Source organism: Podarcis gaigeae, assembly GCF_964106915.1.
Source record: "Podarcis gaigeae genome assembly, chromosome: 6".
Classification (NCBI taxonomy): Eukaryota; Metazoa; Chordata; class Lepidosauria; order Squamata; family Lacertidae; genus Podarcis; species Podarcis gaigeae.
Genome location: NC_139682.1, coordinates 14,262,817 through 14,277,891, shown reverse-complemented (window position 1 = coordinate 14,277,891; position 15,075 = coordinate 14,262,817).

The window sequence follows — 15,075 nt, the reverse complement described above, 5'->3', positions numbered from 1 at the left end:
AGTTGAATTTTTAAAAAATACTTTCAGAGATTTGGAAGGGAAAACAAGACGGGCTGTCTTGTTAATGTTGCCATGCAGGTTTTCTGCACAAAGGCTACTCCACAGTTAAGTGCCCAGTGTGGAAACAGTCTGGGTTGAGAACTGTGGAAACAAAATGGCAGACTAGATTGATTGACTGATCTGGTCTGATCCAACTGGGCTTCTCCTTACCTTCTCAGTCAGGGTTACTATGTGCTGTGTGCAGTTTGGGCTGATTTTTAATGCTAGTAAATAATCAGGCAGCCTGGGAATTGCGATTTGCTAAGGGTGCTGGGAGTTTAACCCTTGTGTTGAGTAAACCACAACTCTCAGGATTCTCAGGGAACCCATGACTGGTAAAGTGCTATAAACTGCTTTCAGTATATCCTGTGGATGTGACTTGTGTTTTTAGACCATGCATAGGAACGGGGAATTTTCAAGGCAAAGTGAACTGCTCTTTGTTCCTTTGCTTCTTTCCATGAAATGCTTCGTGTATGACTTTTTGGAATTTCAAATATCACCACACACAAAAGAAGAAGCCTGCTCTTAACAAAATAAAAATCTGACATGCTATCGTTGTTTGGACCTCTAACAGGTGCATGGAAAGTGTAAGAATCTCACAGATGGCTCCTCAGTCCCTCAGCCAGAACCACAGCTACTCAAAACAGTTATAAATACAGCAAAGACTTCTTCCAGGCCCTTGTCTCTTGGCACGAGGAAAGTGTTCCAAACCATACACTCGGCGCTTTTCTCTCTTCAGATTTCTCTGTAGAGTTCTTCCTTTGCCGGATTGAATTCCTGTAACATGAAGGCATTTGCTTTGGCTTAGAGCTTGGCTTATCTTTGAAAGCCCACACCCTGAGCACAAATTAATGTTGGAGACTACTCCCCGCCAAATGTGAACTTTAAAGAGATTTGTGATGTCAATGTTCCTTTGTCCTGCTCCTCGGGCCCCTGAGTGAGATAATATCCTGAAGGCCGTGATGAAGTATTATTGAAAGGAAGGAAAAGTACACCGTGCTCTAGTTCCTTCTGCATGTGGGTTTTCATAATTGCAGGATTTTTTTTTTTGGTATGTGAACCTTCCATGTTATGCTTGCTCCGAGCTTCAAACTCTGCAGGCTTTTCCATTATATGTAGCAGCGGAGGTGAGAGGGAGCTGCTCACAGCTGAGCTAAATGGACAGTAGGATTACATGGTTCAGCTTGGGCTGAACTGTTGCCACACCAACCAGATCACTGAGATCACCTGGAGAAGCCCTCCTGACTATGTCCAGGTATTAACTATTGATGGGCAACTTCAAGGCTTCCCCGGCTTTCCCTACTCAGGGTTCTTTATCTTTGAACTGGAACTGGATTATCAAAGAATCATAGAGTTGGAAGGGACCAGAAGATTCATCTCGTCCAGGCATAGGCAAACTTGGCCCTTTGGGACTACAACTCCCATCATTCCTGACCACTGGTCCTGTTAGCTAGGGATGATGGGAGTTGTAGTCCCAAAACATCTGGAGGGCTGAGTTTGCCTATGCCTGACCTAGTCCAACCCCCTATGATGCAGAAATCTCAGCTAAAGCTTCCATGACAGATGGCCATCTAACCTCTGCTTAAAAACCTCCAAGGAAGGAGAGTCCACAACCTCCAGAGGGAGACTGTTCCACTGTCAAACAGCTCTGACTGTCAGAAAGTTCTTACTGATGTTGAATCAGAATGTTCTTCCTTGTAACTTGGAGACATTGATTCGAGTCCTACTCTCCAGAGCAGGAGAAAACAAGCTTGTTCCATGTTCCAATAGGCAGCTCTTCAAATAGTTGAGGACTGGGGATTGTGTAGCCCTCCAGATGTTGTTGGATTTCCACTCTAATCAGCTCCAGCCAGCATGGTCATTGGTCAAAGATGATGGAGAGCCACAGGTTCCCGATCCCTGCAATAGATGATGCCTTCAAAAAGTCCTCTAAGATACCTTCAGAAAGGACAATCCCATCAAATAGAATGGGAAGGCCTTCTGACAGACCTTCAAATATCCAACTGTAAAGCAGGGCATGTTGCCACCCTCCTTTGTTCTTCAAAGCAGAAGTGACTCCCAGATCCCAAGGACAGAGCCAAAAGGTATGTGTAAAATACATGTGGCACACATGTACCATTTTGTTGTGTCTGGCTATAAATACAAATCAGGCAACCAGAAACAGAAGGAGTTTCAAAGATGGGAACTGAATGGAGCTGACCCAGTTTTGCCAACTTGGTGTTCTTCAGAATTCTGAACTACAACTCCCACCATCCCCAGCCCTTGCTAGCTGGGGTTGATAGGAATTGTAATCCTAAACATCTTCTGGAAAGCAGGTTTGCAAAAACTGAACTAAAAGGGAATCCTCCCACTTGGACACAGCAGCTGTTACGTAAAAGCAGAGACAAGGAGGTGGACAGCGAGCGATGTGCACAGACTCACGTCCCCTAAGGTCTTTGCATAAGGGCGTTGAATCTTCTTGGTTGAGGTGATCTGAAATGGAATGGCAAAGGAGAAAAGATTCCCTCCCTTCATGGCAACTTTGAGTCAGATGGGAGAGGTCCTATTAGTCACGTATTGTGCTGTGTGCTCAGTGGGCCTATTTGCAGAGACGTACAAAAATTAAATCAAGCCAAAGCTGTTAAGAGGGGATAAAAACCACCCAAGTGATAATGCATCATAGAACACTGTCACAATGAATGAAAGTACACGAGCAATTAACAGGCACAGAGCTATACTTTATGCCACAAAGCTGGGTAATTTCGCTCCTCTCTTCTTCTTCTTTCTTTTAAAATTGCTCTCCATATTAGTCACAAGCAAAAAAAAAACCTCAAGCTAACCTGGGGACTCTGGTTCTGGTAACCTGGAAGCTTAATGGTTGAAGGGGAGACAGATATTAACAGGTGATTTCCCAACGCACATACCTATCCCTAGTGTGGTGTAGTGGTTAAGAGCGGTAATCTCGTAATCTGGTGAACCGGGTTCACTTCCCTGCTCCTCCACATGCAGCTGCTGGGTGACCTTGGACCAGTCACTCTTCTCTTCGGGTGGTGATAAAGTGGGATATCAAATCCAAACTCCTCCTCCTCCTCTTCTTCTTCCTCTTCTTCTTCTTTCAGCCTATTAGGAAGCTTTCAAATATACAGAGCCTCTGTTAAAGGTGACTATGGCAGTCCTGTGTTAAGAACAGTCCTGTTGCATCAGCCTGTAGACTAGCAACCCATTACCCAAAGCTGACAGATAGAATAATAGAATTGTAGAACTGGAGAGTTGAAAGGGACCCCAAACGATATCTAGTCCAGCTCCCTGCAATGCAGGAATCTCAGCTAAAGCATCCATGACAGCCAGCCATCTAACCTTTGCTTTAAAACCTCTAAGGAAGGAAAGTCCATAACCTCCAGAGGGACACCATTCCACCGTCGAACAGTTTTAATGTCAGAAATTTCTTCCTGAACTTCAGTCGGAATCTCCTTTCCTGTAACTTGAAGCCATTGGTTCAGGTCCTACCCTCCGGAGCAGGAGAAAACAAGCTTGCTCCCTCCTCCATGTGACAGCCCTGGAGATATTTGTAGACGGCTCTCATATCTCCTCTCAATCTCCTCTTTTCCAGGCGAAACATACCCAGCTCCTTCAACTGCTCTTCATAAGGCTTGGTTTCCAGACCCTTGATCATCTTGGTTGCCCTCCTCTGCACACGTTCCAGCTTGTCAACATCCTTCTTAAACTGTGGTGCCCAGAATTGGACACCGTATTCCAGGTGTGGTCTGGCCAAGGCAGAATAGAGTGGCACTGTTATTTCCCTTGATCTGGACACTATGCTTCTGTTGATGCAGCCTAGAAAAGCATTAGCTTTTTTTAGCCTCTGGAAAGCACACAAGCATGAAGACAAAAGCCCTACATGACAATTGATGTGGTATTCCCCAACCACTGAAACAGGTTGTAAAGGACAGTGAGTACATAAAAGCATTGGTGGCCCACAGCCTACAGATTATCAAGCTTCCCTGGGATGAGGTCACCCATGTCAAGTGTTAAGCCAAAAGTTCTGAACTCATGGGGGGAGGAAAATACAACAGCTTTTGAGGGATAGGAGAAGCATCCCCTCCACTGTGTTAAATTAGAACTGAGCAATTAGGCTGATTGACACTCACTCCTCTTTGGTAAGAGGACTCGAAAATGCAGCATTTGAAAGACAATAACATATGAAATTGGGCTGCCTTGCTTCCTAAGGATGCTTTGCTATGCTCGCCCCATGCATCCCTAGAGAATATTGCTAATAAGTCACCAGATCTCCCCAGAACTCATCTGGGATGGGATGCAACATGCTGTCTTGCCTTCATTAATCACTATGGTCCTGCTGTTATATTCCCCATGAAGTCCTGTGGTTTCATAAATAAATTACTTCATATGTGTTTGTTTCTTTCTTTAAAAAAACAAAAATGTCAGCAAATGCAGACCTCAACAAATTGTAGATTTAAAAACATAGCTAGGAATTAGGGATGCTCAAGGATTGAATGCTTAAATTGCTTAAATTCTTTGGGGAGAGTTTGCCAAAATCTCGCAGGAGGTGCTCTTTTGAAGACACGGGGAGAAGCATAACATGACACCTGCCACTCAAAAGCTGTTGTTGCAACTGGGTGTCCTCAGTTCAAATTCCACTTGGGCTTGACATAGGGTGGAATTCAGCGTAATGCAAAAGCGAACATTCCATCAGCACAAAGCCCCATTGCACATTCCACTTGCACAAATATTTATTTGAATGCTGCCCGTGGGCTCTCGTTGTATGGTCTGAGACATGTTACTTCTTCTCAGCCTCTGCTCTTCCACCTGTAAAATGGGAATGTTGGATACGTATGTCACAAGGGCTTATTTGTAAATATAATTGCTTAATTAAACAGATTTCAAATGTCGACTAATTCTTCAGTTGACGGAAAAATTATTTCAGATCAGTTTAGCCCAGGGTTGCTTCCAATGCAAGTCCTACTCAGAGTAAACTCATTGAAGATAATGGACAAGACTAAATGGATACATCCGTGTGTGTGTGTTTGTGTGTTTGTTTGTGTGTGTGTGCCTGCTTTCTGCATCCAAGTTATGTGCTGTTCCACTGAGCTACAACCTCTTCCCAAAGCATGATGTAGCGATAGTATTATGGGTTCTTAGGGGATTAAGGAGAGTTATTCTCATTATTGTTTCCCCAGGTCTTTCCTGAAGACACTTCACTCAGAGGCTTTCTGAAATGGATGGGTGCTAACACTAGGAAGTCCCTGCTCTTCATGGCTGCTGATATGGCTGCAGATGGTATCTGAATCCCAATTTAGATAGGACAGGGTTTGGGAACCTTTTGCTCTCCAGATGTTACTGAATTGCAACGCCCATCAAACCTGACCATTGGCTGTGCTTTCTTAGGCTGATGGGAGTTGTAGTTCAGCAACATCTGGTAGGACTGTTAGAATTCCTGATCTATGATTGCAGTCATGGGATTTTTGTCTTTCACATGACGGTGTATGTTTTGACTCCACGGAGTGGGAAGTGACGGAGACAGGATGTTACAAGTGTTATTGTCCTTTGTTCTTTTTGCTGTCTGATGCTAGAGAGAGAGGGAGCCATGTTGCAGTGCTCCGTGTGTGTTTATATGTAAATAAAGTAGATCAGCCAAAATGCTGAGTTGCTGAGGTCTGTCACGCAAGTTGTGCAAACTCTGTGGATCCCTAAGTGTGCCGGTGTCGGTTGGCATCGGTCGCTGTGATGTTCAGGCTGAAGAAAACTTATGAAGCTCCCAAATGATCGACCAGGAGGGAGGGAACATGCCAGTTGGGCATGTGTCTCTACCCAGGTCCTACTCGAGTGTAGGCTGAGCTCCTGACAAGGACAAGGGTTCCCCCTCTCTGGGAGAAAGCGTTTTAGCTTTTCTGTACCTTGTTGGAGTCATCCCCAGCCATTCTGCCCATTCTATAATATGGAGAGGAGAAGGGGGATTTCTTACCTTCACTATGAGTACCCAGGGCAAATTACAACAGTTCTACAGCTCAGAATATGGACATCTCCCAATAGATATTTTAATATTTTCACAGCGCATCTCAATCCCCAAATGTTAAACTATTCAAAATTCAGCACTCACACAGTAGCAAGGCTGCGAGATCCATTTCCTAAGTAACTGCATGGCAGATGGTATTGTGCCAGTCAAAATAGGTAAAATTGGCAAGTAGATACAGTACATACCATTCGGCAGCCTGCTCACAGAACAGGAAAGTAAATACTGCTAAATAGGTGGATTTGAACAGTATGCAGAAGCAGAAGCTCAACATTTAACTGCCAGGTCTGCAGAAAAAAGGGGAGGGTTCTTTTTTGTCCTTGATTTTTGTTTCCAAAGTTTAAGTCATACACAAATAAATGAGAGAGATTCTCCTGAGAGTTACTGTGCTTACAAGATTGCTAGTGTACAAATAGGGAAAATCATCATAAGCAAACAATAGTCTTTTATAACTTTGGCTCAGGGAGGGGAGAGAGAATTGCCCTCCAAAGCAGAACAGTATTAAAGCAATGCTCTCAAGAAGGTGAGTGCAAAGGGCAGGAACTGGAACTAATAAGGGGTAATTTCGCTCCATGTGAATGACAGTAAAATAGCATAGATTTCATCAGAATCACTCATAGAATCTTAGAGTTGTGGTCCAGAATTCGCCTCCACAGTCACTTAGAGACTCACAGTTAAGACCGTGTTCATGGAAGACCATCTTACTCGGCTACGAGTGATTGCCAAAGAAGAAGTATGGATGTACTGGGCTAGAGAAATTTTCCACCTTCAGTTTCTATCAATTTCTTATTTTTTCCCTTGTTAGGCTCAATTCTCTATTTTTCCACATCAATTTGAGAATTTCATTTTAAAAGCTATGAAAATTCATGAGCATCTTAGTGCAAGTTTATTGTGCCATACAAATGTTTATGCACTTTCCCTTAAACTACAGTTTTGCAAAGCACTTTCCCCTGTTCAGAGAAGTTTTTAATATGTGACATTTTAGTGTATTTTTCATCTTTGTTGGAAGCCGCCCAGAGTGGCTGGGGAAACCCAGCCAGATGGGCGGGGTACAAATAATAAATTATTATTATTATTAAAACAACACATTTCTGTAATTGATTTTCATCATTATTATGCCTTTTTATACACACTTACTCCAGCACATGCATTTTTGGACAATGTTTTGCAAAGTTCAGAGAAGTTCAAATGTCAAAGGATGGCAGTGTTTTGATTCTTTGCATTGTTCTGAAAAGTGCAAATTAGGTAGGTTCACTTTTAAATGCAAACCGAACTGAATTCCCCCCCCCCCATCGCTAACTCTGAGAGGGAGAGGTACTGTTTTTAAGTAGAATAATTATTTCTAAAGCCACATAAATACATGGAATGATAGAATTGTAGAGTTGGAAGGGACCACGAGGGTTATCTTGTCCAACCCTCTCCAATGAAGAAATCTTTTGCCCAGAGATTAACTGTCTCATGCTCTTTTACACACACACACACACACACACACACACACACACACACAAAAATATACACACATATATATATATTGTTTAGTCGTTTAGTCGTGTCCGACTCTTCGTGACCCCATGGACCAGAGCACGCCAGGCACTCCTGTCTTCCACTGCCTCCCGCAGTTTGGTCAAACTCATGCTGGTAGCTTCGAGAACGCTATCCAACCATCTGGTCCTCTGTCGTCCCCTTCTCCTTGTGCCCTCCATCTTTCCCAACATCAGGGTCTTTTCCAGGGAGTCTTCTCTTCTCATGAGGTGGCCAAAGTATTGGAGCCTCAGCTTCAGGATCTGTCCTTCCAGTGAGCACTCAGGGCTGATTTCCTTCAGAATGGAGAGGTTTGATCTTCTTGCAGTCCATGGGACTCTCAAGAATCTCCTCCAGCACCAAAATTCAAAAGCATCAATTCTTCGGTGATCAGCCTTCTTTATGGTCCATCTCTCACTTCTATTTATATGGTGTCTTCATATTGAAAATTGCCCTGTGATCCTCGGATGAAGGAAAATATGGAAATGTTATAAACAAACAACAACAACAACAACAACAACAACAATAATAATAATAATAATAATAATTAATAATAATAATGCAACTTCGTTGGATACAACCCTGTATTCCCCTCCCCTATAATCTGAATTTATCCTTTTCACAAAAAATCTGGTTAGTTTAAAAAAAAAAACTTTCACCAATGGCACATTTGTGATATCTGAAGCACCGGAAGCATCATATTGGAACCAGGTGTGAAAGCTTGTCACACAACCATTCCCAATCCTCCAGTCCATGGTTATTTTTTTAAAAGAGAGAACCAAAGAGAATAACATTCCAAGCAGATAAGATAACAATAAAGTAAGAAATAGTATTTTTGTAATAAGCCTTTCCCCTTTAGTTTAGTCATTTGCGCTTTACTGTTGTTTTTATGGCCGCATTCACGTTTGTCAGCAACACCGAGCAACTGCTTTGTGGCAACCAAAAGCGAAGTATGAAATTTTAATAAATAAATACAATAAATCTAAATGGGGGGGAGGCGCAAAAGTCAGGCAAATCAAATGTTCACGGGGATGAAAAAAAGGAAATGTGAGGATGGGGGGAAAGGATATTGGGAGAAGCTGAGAAGCTGAGTTTGGAGTGAAAATCATTGTTTCTGGGGGTGGGGGTTGCTAGGTGGCCAACAAGCAGCAGATGGGAACAATGTGCATATTTTTTGCTTGAGTAAGAAAACAGCCAGGTGCTGTGGTATTTGGGAAGGAAGGCTTCAGACAGAGCTTCTGTAGCACACATAGTTCCAGGAAGTGCTTAGATCTTTTCATTTCAAAAACAAAATTCATGGTTTTTTAAAAAATCAAATTGTATGCATTTTTTTTTAACAATCCCACAAGCATGCACACACAAATGAAAATAGATTAGCAGGCATTAGGTAACCATATAAACCACGATATGTAAGGACTGACCAGTGATCATACTAATAATTTTATTATTTGTATGCCGCCCATCTGACAGGGTTGCCCCCAGTCACTCGGGGCGGCTTCCAACAAAATGTAAAAACGCAGTAATTATCATCATAATTATCAAGAAGATGCACATGAAGTCTATGTACTTCGTAACCACATGGGTGCATTTTTTGCTGTTCTGTCCTGCAAAATGTCATTGATAGTGCACTATGGTGGATTTATATTGGACTTTCTAGATGTCTTTCCACTTTATTAGTTGTTAGGTGATGCTGTGGTCTAAACCACTGAGCTTCTTGGGTTTGATGATCAGAAGGTTTGAATCCTCGTGACGGAGTGGGCTCCCGCTGCTCTGTCCCAGCTCCTGCCAACCTAGCAGTTCAAAAGCACACCAGTGCAAGTAGATAAATAGGTACCACTGCAGTGGGAATGTAAACAGCACTCTGGTTTATATCACGGTGTCCCATTGCACCAGAAGTAGTTTAGTCCTGCTGGATGTTAGAATTCCTGCTCCATGATAGCAGTCATGAGATGGTTGTCTTTCACATGACGGTATATGTTTTGCCTCCACAAAGTGGGAAGTGATGGAGACAGGATGTTTGTGTTACTGTGTTCTGTGAAGTGGGACTACTGTCCTTTGTTCTTTTTCTCTTTGCTGTCTGATGCTAGAGAGAGGGAGCCATGTTGCAGTGCTCCATGTGTGTTTATATGTAAATAAAGTAGATTAGCCAAAATGCTGAGTTGCTGAGGTTTGTCACGCATGATGTGCAAACTCTGCGGATCCCTAAGTGTGCCGGTGTCGGCTGGCATCAGTCGTTGTGATGTTCAGGCTGAAGAAAGCTTTTGAAGCTCCTGAACGAAAGACCAGGAGGGAGAGAACATGCCAGTCGGGCATGTGTCTCTACCAGGGTCCTACTCGAGTGTAGGCTGAGCTCCTGACACTGGCCACATGACCCGGAAAGCTGTTTGTAGACAAACACCAGCTCCCTTGGCCTGAAGTGAGATGAGCGCCGCAACCCCATAATCGCCTTTGACTGGACTTAACCATCCAGGGGTCCTTTACCTTTTACCTTATTAGTTGTTACCACATTGTTGCCATCTCCAGGGGCACCCCTTGTGCTACAGCACAATGAAAACCAGACCAACACACACAAACACACCAGAACATTTGTAGCATGGAAATGTGTAGAATGATGTTACAGGACATGCACCAATGGGAAGCAAATAAGTACATCTGCCCCTGAAACATTTGCAGGTGCATACAGTATTGAAACTGGGATTGTGTATAACCGTTCTGATACCGCCATAAGCATGAATCGTATTAATGCATCCTAAAGAGGATGCCTGGAAGAGATCTATGAGAGACGGGCTGCAGCTCAGTGGTAGAGAACCTGCTTTGAATGCAGAAGGTTCCAGGTTCAATCCCTGGCATCATCATCGCTCATCATCATTTTTAATTTGGTTACCGTCTTTTTATCTTACAATACCCAAGGCGGTTTACAAGCTTAAGAAACAAAGAATGTGCACCTTATAACAATCTAATGCAATACAAAAATGTGGTGATAAAACATAGCATAATAATAATAATAATAATAATAATAATAATAATAATAATAATAATAAATTTTATTTATACCCCACCCTCCCCAGCCAGAGTAGGGCTCAGGGTGGCTAACAACAGTAAAATTACAATAAAAACATAATAGGAAAGAAAACCAATTTAAAATACAGGTTAAAATGCAATTTAAAATGCAGCCTCATCAAAATACACAACCTACATCAAATCAAGTAACATTCAGCATTAGAATAATACAGAATAATATTAAATATCAGCATATAAAAATTAAACAGAAATCCGCTCTTAACGATTACAATAAATAATTTCTAAACTACAATCGATAAAACAACGGCAAGCCACAGTGCATGAAATAATACAATACATAATTGAGAAGCAGAGACTGGAGGGTGGGGCAAGACAGGTGGAAGAGGGCCTTGCCTGATGAAGTCTCTCCCCTCATCTCCAGGTAGGACTGGGAAAGACCCTTACCTGAAACCCGGGAAGCTCACCTGTAAGTAAGACACGTAGCCGCCTTTGTTGGTGCAATGTGAACAATGGGCTAAATTAGACAGTGCTTCGTCTCATCCCCCACACATCTGGACGTTCTGAAATAAGGGTGTCAGGTGCACTGGGTTGCCATAGCAACACCAGCAAGGTCAAGTGTATGCCTTGCTGCGCCACTGACCCTCTCATTGTTTCAGGAAATATGCCATATGTAGAGACAAGTAAAGTAGTCTTCATGGCATTGCTTTCATTATGTCTCATCTTGACATCCTGATATCTGTGAGAGTCAGGGGAAAGGGCTGTGAGTTTTACACTGCAGCATTACGTTAGCATGGCAATAGCATTAGTGGATCTTTCTGTGCATATGTATCTTTGCTTCAAAGACCAAAAGAACTGCATATAGTAGATGTCAGTGTGTAGCTTTGTCTTGCATCTGGAGACAATAAACACTTTGTTACCGTGAACTGCATGGGAGAGCAGTTTCCCCCTTAACCAGGGACTCTGGAAAAAGCTGTTCTGCTGGGAGCAGAAAATCACTGAAGACTCTGCTGGGGCTCCACATACTCTGCTGATAAGGTAAAGGGTAAAGGACCCCTGGACAGTTAAATCCAGTCAAAGGCGACTATGGGGTGCGATGCTCATCTTGCTTTCAGGGCCAGGGAAATTGCGTTTGTCCACAGACAGCTTTCCAGAGGGGTCATGTGGCCAGCATGACTAAACTGCTTCTGGCACAATGGGACACTGTGACAGAAGCCAGAGGTCATGAGAACACTGTTTACCTTCCTGCTACAGCGGTACCTATTTTACTCTGCTGCTACATCACACCGGTTGAGGTGTGGTCAACTGCCAAGTGACTTCAACAAGTCACCAACAACCCTGTTCCACAGTGTTCCGCATTTTTAAAGATTTGTGCTCGTTTCAATTAATGCCAAGACTGGTTGGCATGCTTAAGCTGCCATTAATGGATGGGTAATACTAACAGAACACCGTAAGGTTATTTACTGCAGCTTTGCCATGTGGCCAAAGCAGAATTTGGAACCAGCCTTGCACATAAATTACATTTCTGCACAGCAGAACAGCCCCATTGAGCTCAGCGGGGCTACTCATATTTGTAAAGTTAAGCAAGTGTGGAAGCATAGAAAGGGATACAGGAATTGGCAACAATGGAAAGTACTTGAGATAGCAAGTGAGTTTTTTCAGCCTTCTATTCTTCCAGCTGAGCGATATGGTCTAGAGAACCAAAAGCAAAGATAGGCCGGAATATTAAACACTATTCAATCGGGTTTCAAGATAATTAAGAGATTATGAAGTTAGAGCAGCTACTGAGCTTTCCTTAAAGCTGTTTTAGTTTAATCCTCTGGAAAAAAAAAATTGAATTGCAAAGCTAGCTCAGTGTGAAATACAGACAGGGCAACCCACAGCGTTTGGTATTGATTTCAATGCCTTATTTATTCAAAACAAGTTGGAAAAGTTGAATGATGCCATTACAGCATTTCCCCCCTCCAGATTCCCACTTCCCTTAATAAAAAATTTAAAAAGCTCAAACCAAAACCATGCGCTGGTGCTGTCCAATTTTTCCTCCCCATCCCCCACTCCCCCCCCCCTTTCCCCTTTTTCTTTTGCAGACTTTCGTAATAATGATTGCTGAGGACAAAGAAATCAAACCCAGTCCGCACAGTTCAACACATGTGTCATCAACCAGCCCACGAGATGTTTCTGCATTTGGTGAGTTCATATGGAGTTCATATCCTCCTGTCGCTCACCACCAAATCCAGAAACATCTCGTGGGCTGGGGATGTGCAAATGTCTGGGCCGCACATCAGCTTTTATATTACTTGCTCCTCATTTTTCACTCCAGCAATCAGAGGCTGACATGCTTCCAAAAGGAGAAGAAATGTCATTATGAAAGGGAAAAGTGCTTCAGGTTTCTGCAAAAAGCATTATGCCTAACAGGGAATTCCCAGTGTAAGCAGCCTCTCTCCCAACACCCTAAACACATTGAACTGGAAGGTCTCAAGGGTGAATGTGTTTAGAATCCTCCACCTGAAAGGGAATCTTCCACCACCAGGATTCTCCAGTTCACGGTGCCTCGGAACATAAGGTAAAGGTAAAGGGACCCCTGACCATTAGGTCTAGTTGTGACCGACTCTGGGGTTGCGGTGCTCATCTCGCTTTATTGGCCGAGGGAGCCAGCATACAGCTTCCAGGTCATGTGGCTGCTTCTGGCGAACCAGAGCAGCACACAGAAAGGCCTTTTACCTTCCTGCTGGAGTGGTACCTATTTATCTACTTGCACTTTGACGTGCTTTCGAACTGCTAGGTTGGCAGGAGCAGGGACCGAGCAACGGGAGCTCACCCTGTTGCGGGGATTCGAACCACCGACCTTCTGAGCGGCAAGTCCTAGGCTCTGTGGTTTAACCCACAGCGCCACCCTTCTCCTTGGAACGTAACCCCCGCTTAAATGGGGAGTTGCATGTATATTATCTAAGCACTGGCCCAAAGACTGGGCAATGTGTTGCTTTAAATCTGAGGTGCTCCACCCTTCAGCAGCAGCTAGGCTCCATTTGGCAATAAGGATGCAAAACCCCATTTATGCATGTGGTCAGGCATATTTCTGTCCCTTACCATTTGGATCCCCCCCACCTATTTCCTGAGGAATACAACTGTGGGCATGCTTTTTACCACACATTCAATATTGGCACAGCTGATAGAAGTGAAATAAACTTGGTTTGTGTGGGAGATGTGGCCACCATTGTGGAAATAGAAATTCATCACACTCATGTGCTAAGAAGCCTCAAAAGGTAAGCTGCTACTTCTGGTTTCTACTACTGCACATCTACCGCAGCGACACTTTCTGTCAAATAATTGGAATGGATTTTTATCATGGCCAGCTTTTCATTACCAGTTCCAGGATGCTAATTGCAATAACATTTTGTTCAGGCATCTAATATTTCTTCATTGCGGGGTGGGGACTAATGTGAATCTTGTCTTCTTTATTGAATGCCATAGACTCAATTGTGGTTAATATATCTTTCATTCTCAAGTGAATCTAGGTGCTCAGTTACCAGATACAAGTAACTGTTGGAGGGTGGGGTGGGAGGATGAGGAGATTTGAGACCACCAGTTCAGAAGCAACCACCAATCTCTAATAATATCCAGTTATGCCTGAAAGATAGATCACACACCTCTATGTTCCTTCATGAACCTGAGCCAAATGCATCAGATGCTACGAAAGTTCTTTCTCATTCACACATGCAAATCATCACTTGACGCTGCCATCAAAGAGCGATGAAAATCAATGTGCAAACCAGTCAAAGTCACTATTTCCTGGAAGCCTTGAATGACTCTCAAAATGTCACCACAACCCTGTTTTGCAGATATATATATATATATATATATATATATATATATGCTTTCGTAGATTTTCACGGGTACAGGAATGCAGGTTTTGGTGTCCTCGGGTGTCTTCCCGTGTAAAAGTTGGGGTGTCTAGGCGACGTTTCGACGAGGTCTCACTCGTCATCTTCAGGCTGGTGCTTTCGGCTTCTTGTTACTGGAACAGAGCGGGATCTCAATGTTTGAGTTCCTATAAATACTGTAGAGGGGGTGTGGTGTCTAGCCTCCAATGTTCTGGGCAGAGAGGAAGTTCCCAGGCTAGTGTGCCTTTTCTTCTTTTGTTCCTTAATTACTTGAGAGATACCTTGAGTGATTTCTTGAGTGATATCCTGAGTACCACTTAGGTGGGTCATTAGGTGTGGATTAGTTGCTAAAGTCTTTGTGTCTTGACCTCTTGAACTTTGTGAAGAGTTTTCCTGAGAAGATGGCTGTATTGCACTTAGTTGTGCTTTGGCTTGGCTTCGTGTATAGGGGCGAGCTGTGGTTTTGTGGCTTGTGTCAGCCAGATCTGTGTAGGGATTGCAGGGGGGTGCAGCATCCGGAGGTGCCACCATGGATTGGCTACTGGATGGTGTCAGTAATTCATCTGTGGAGAGGGTCTGGGTTTGGGTCTGGTGTGGTTGATTGGTGTT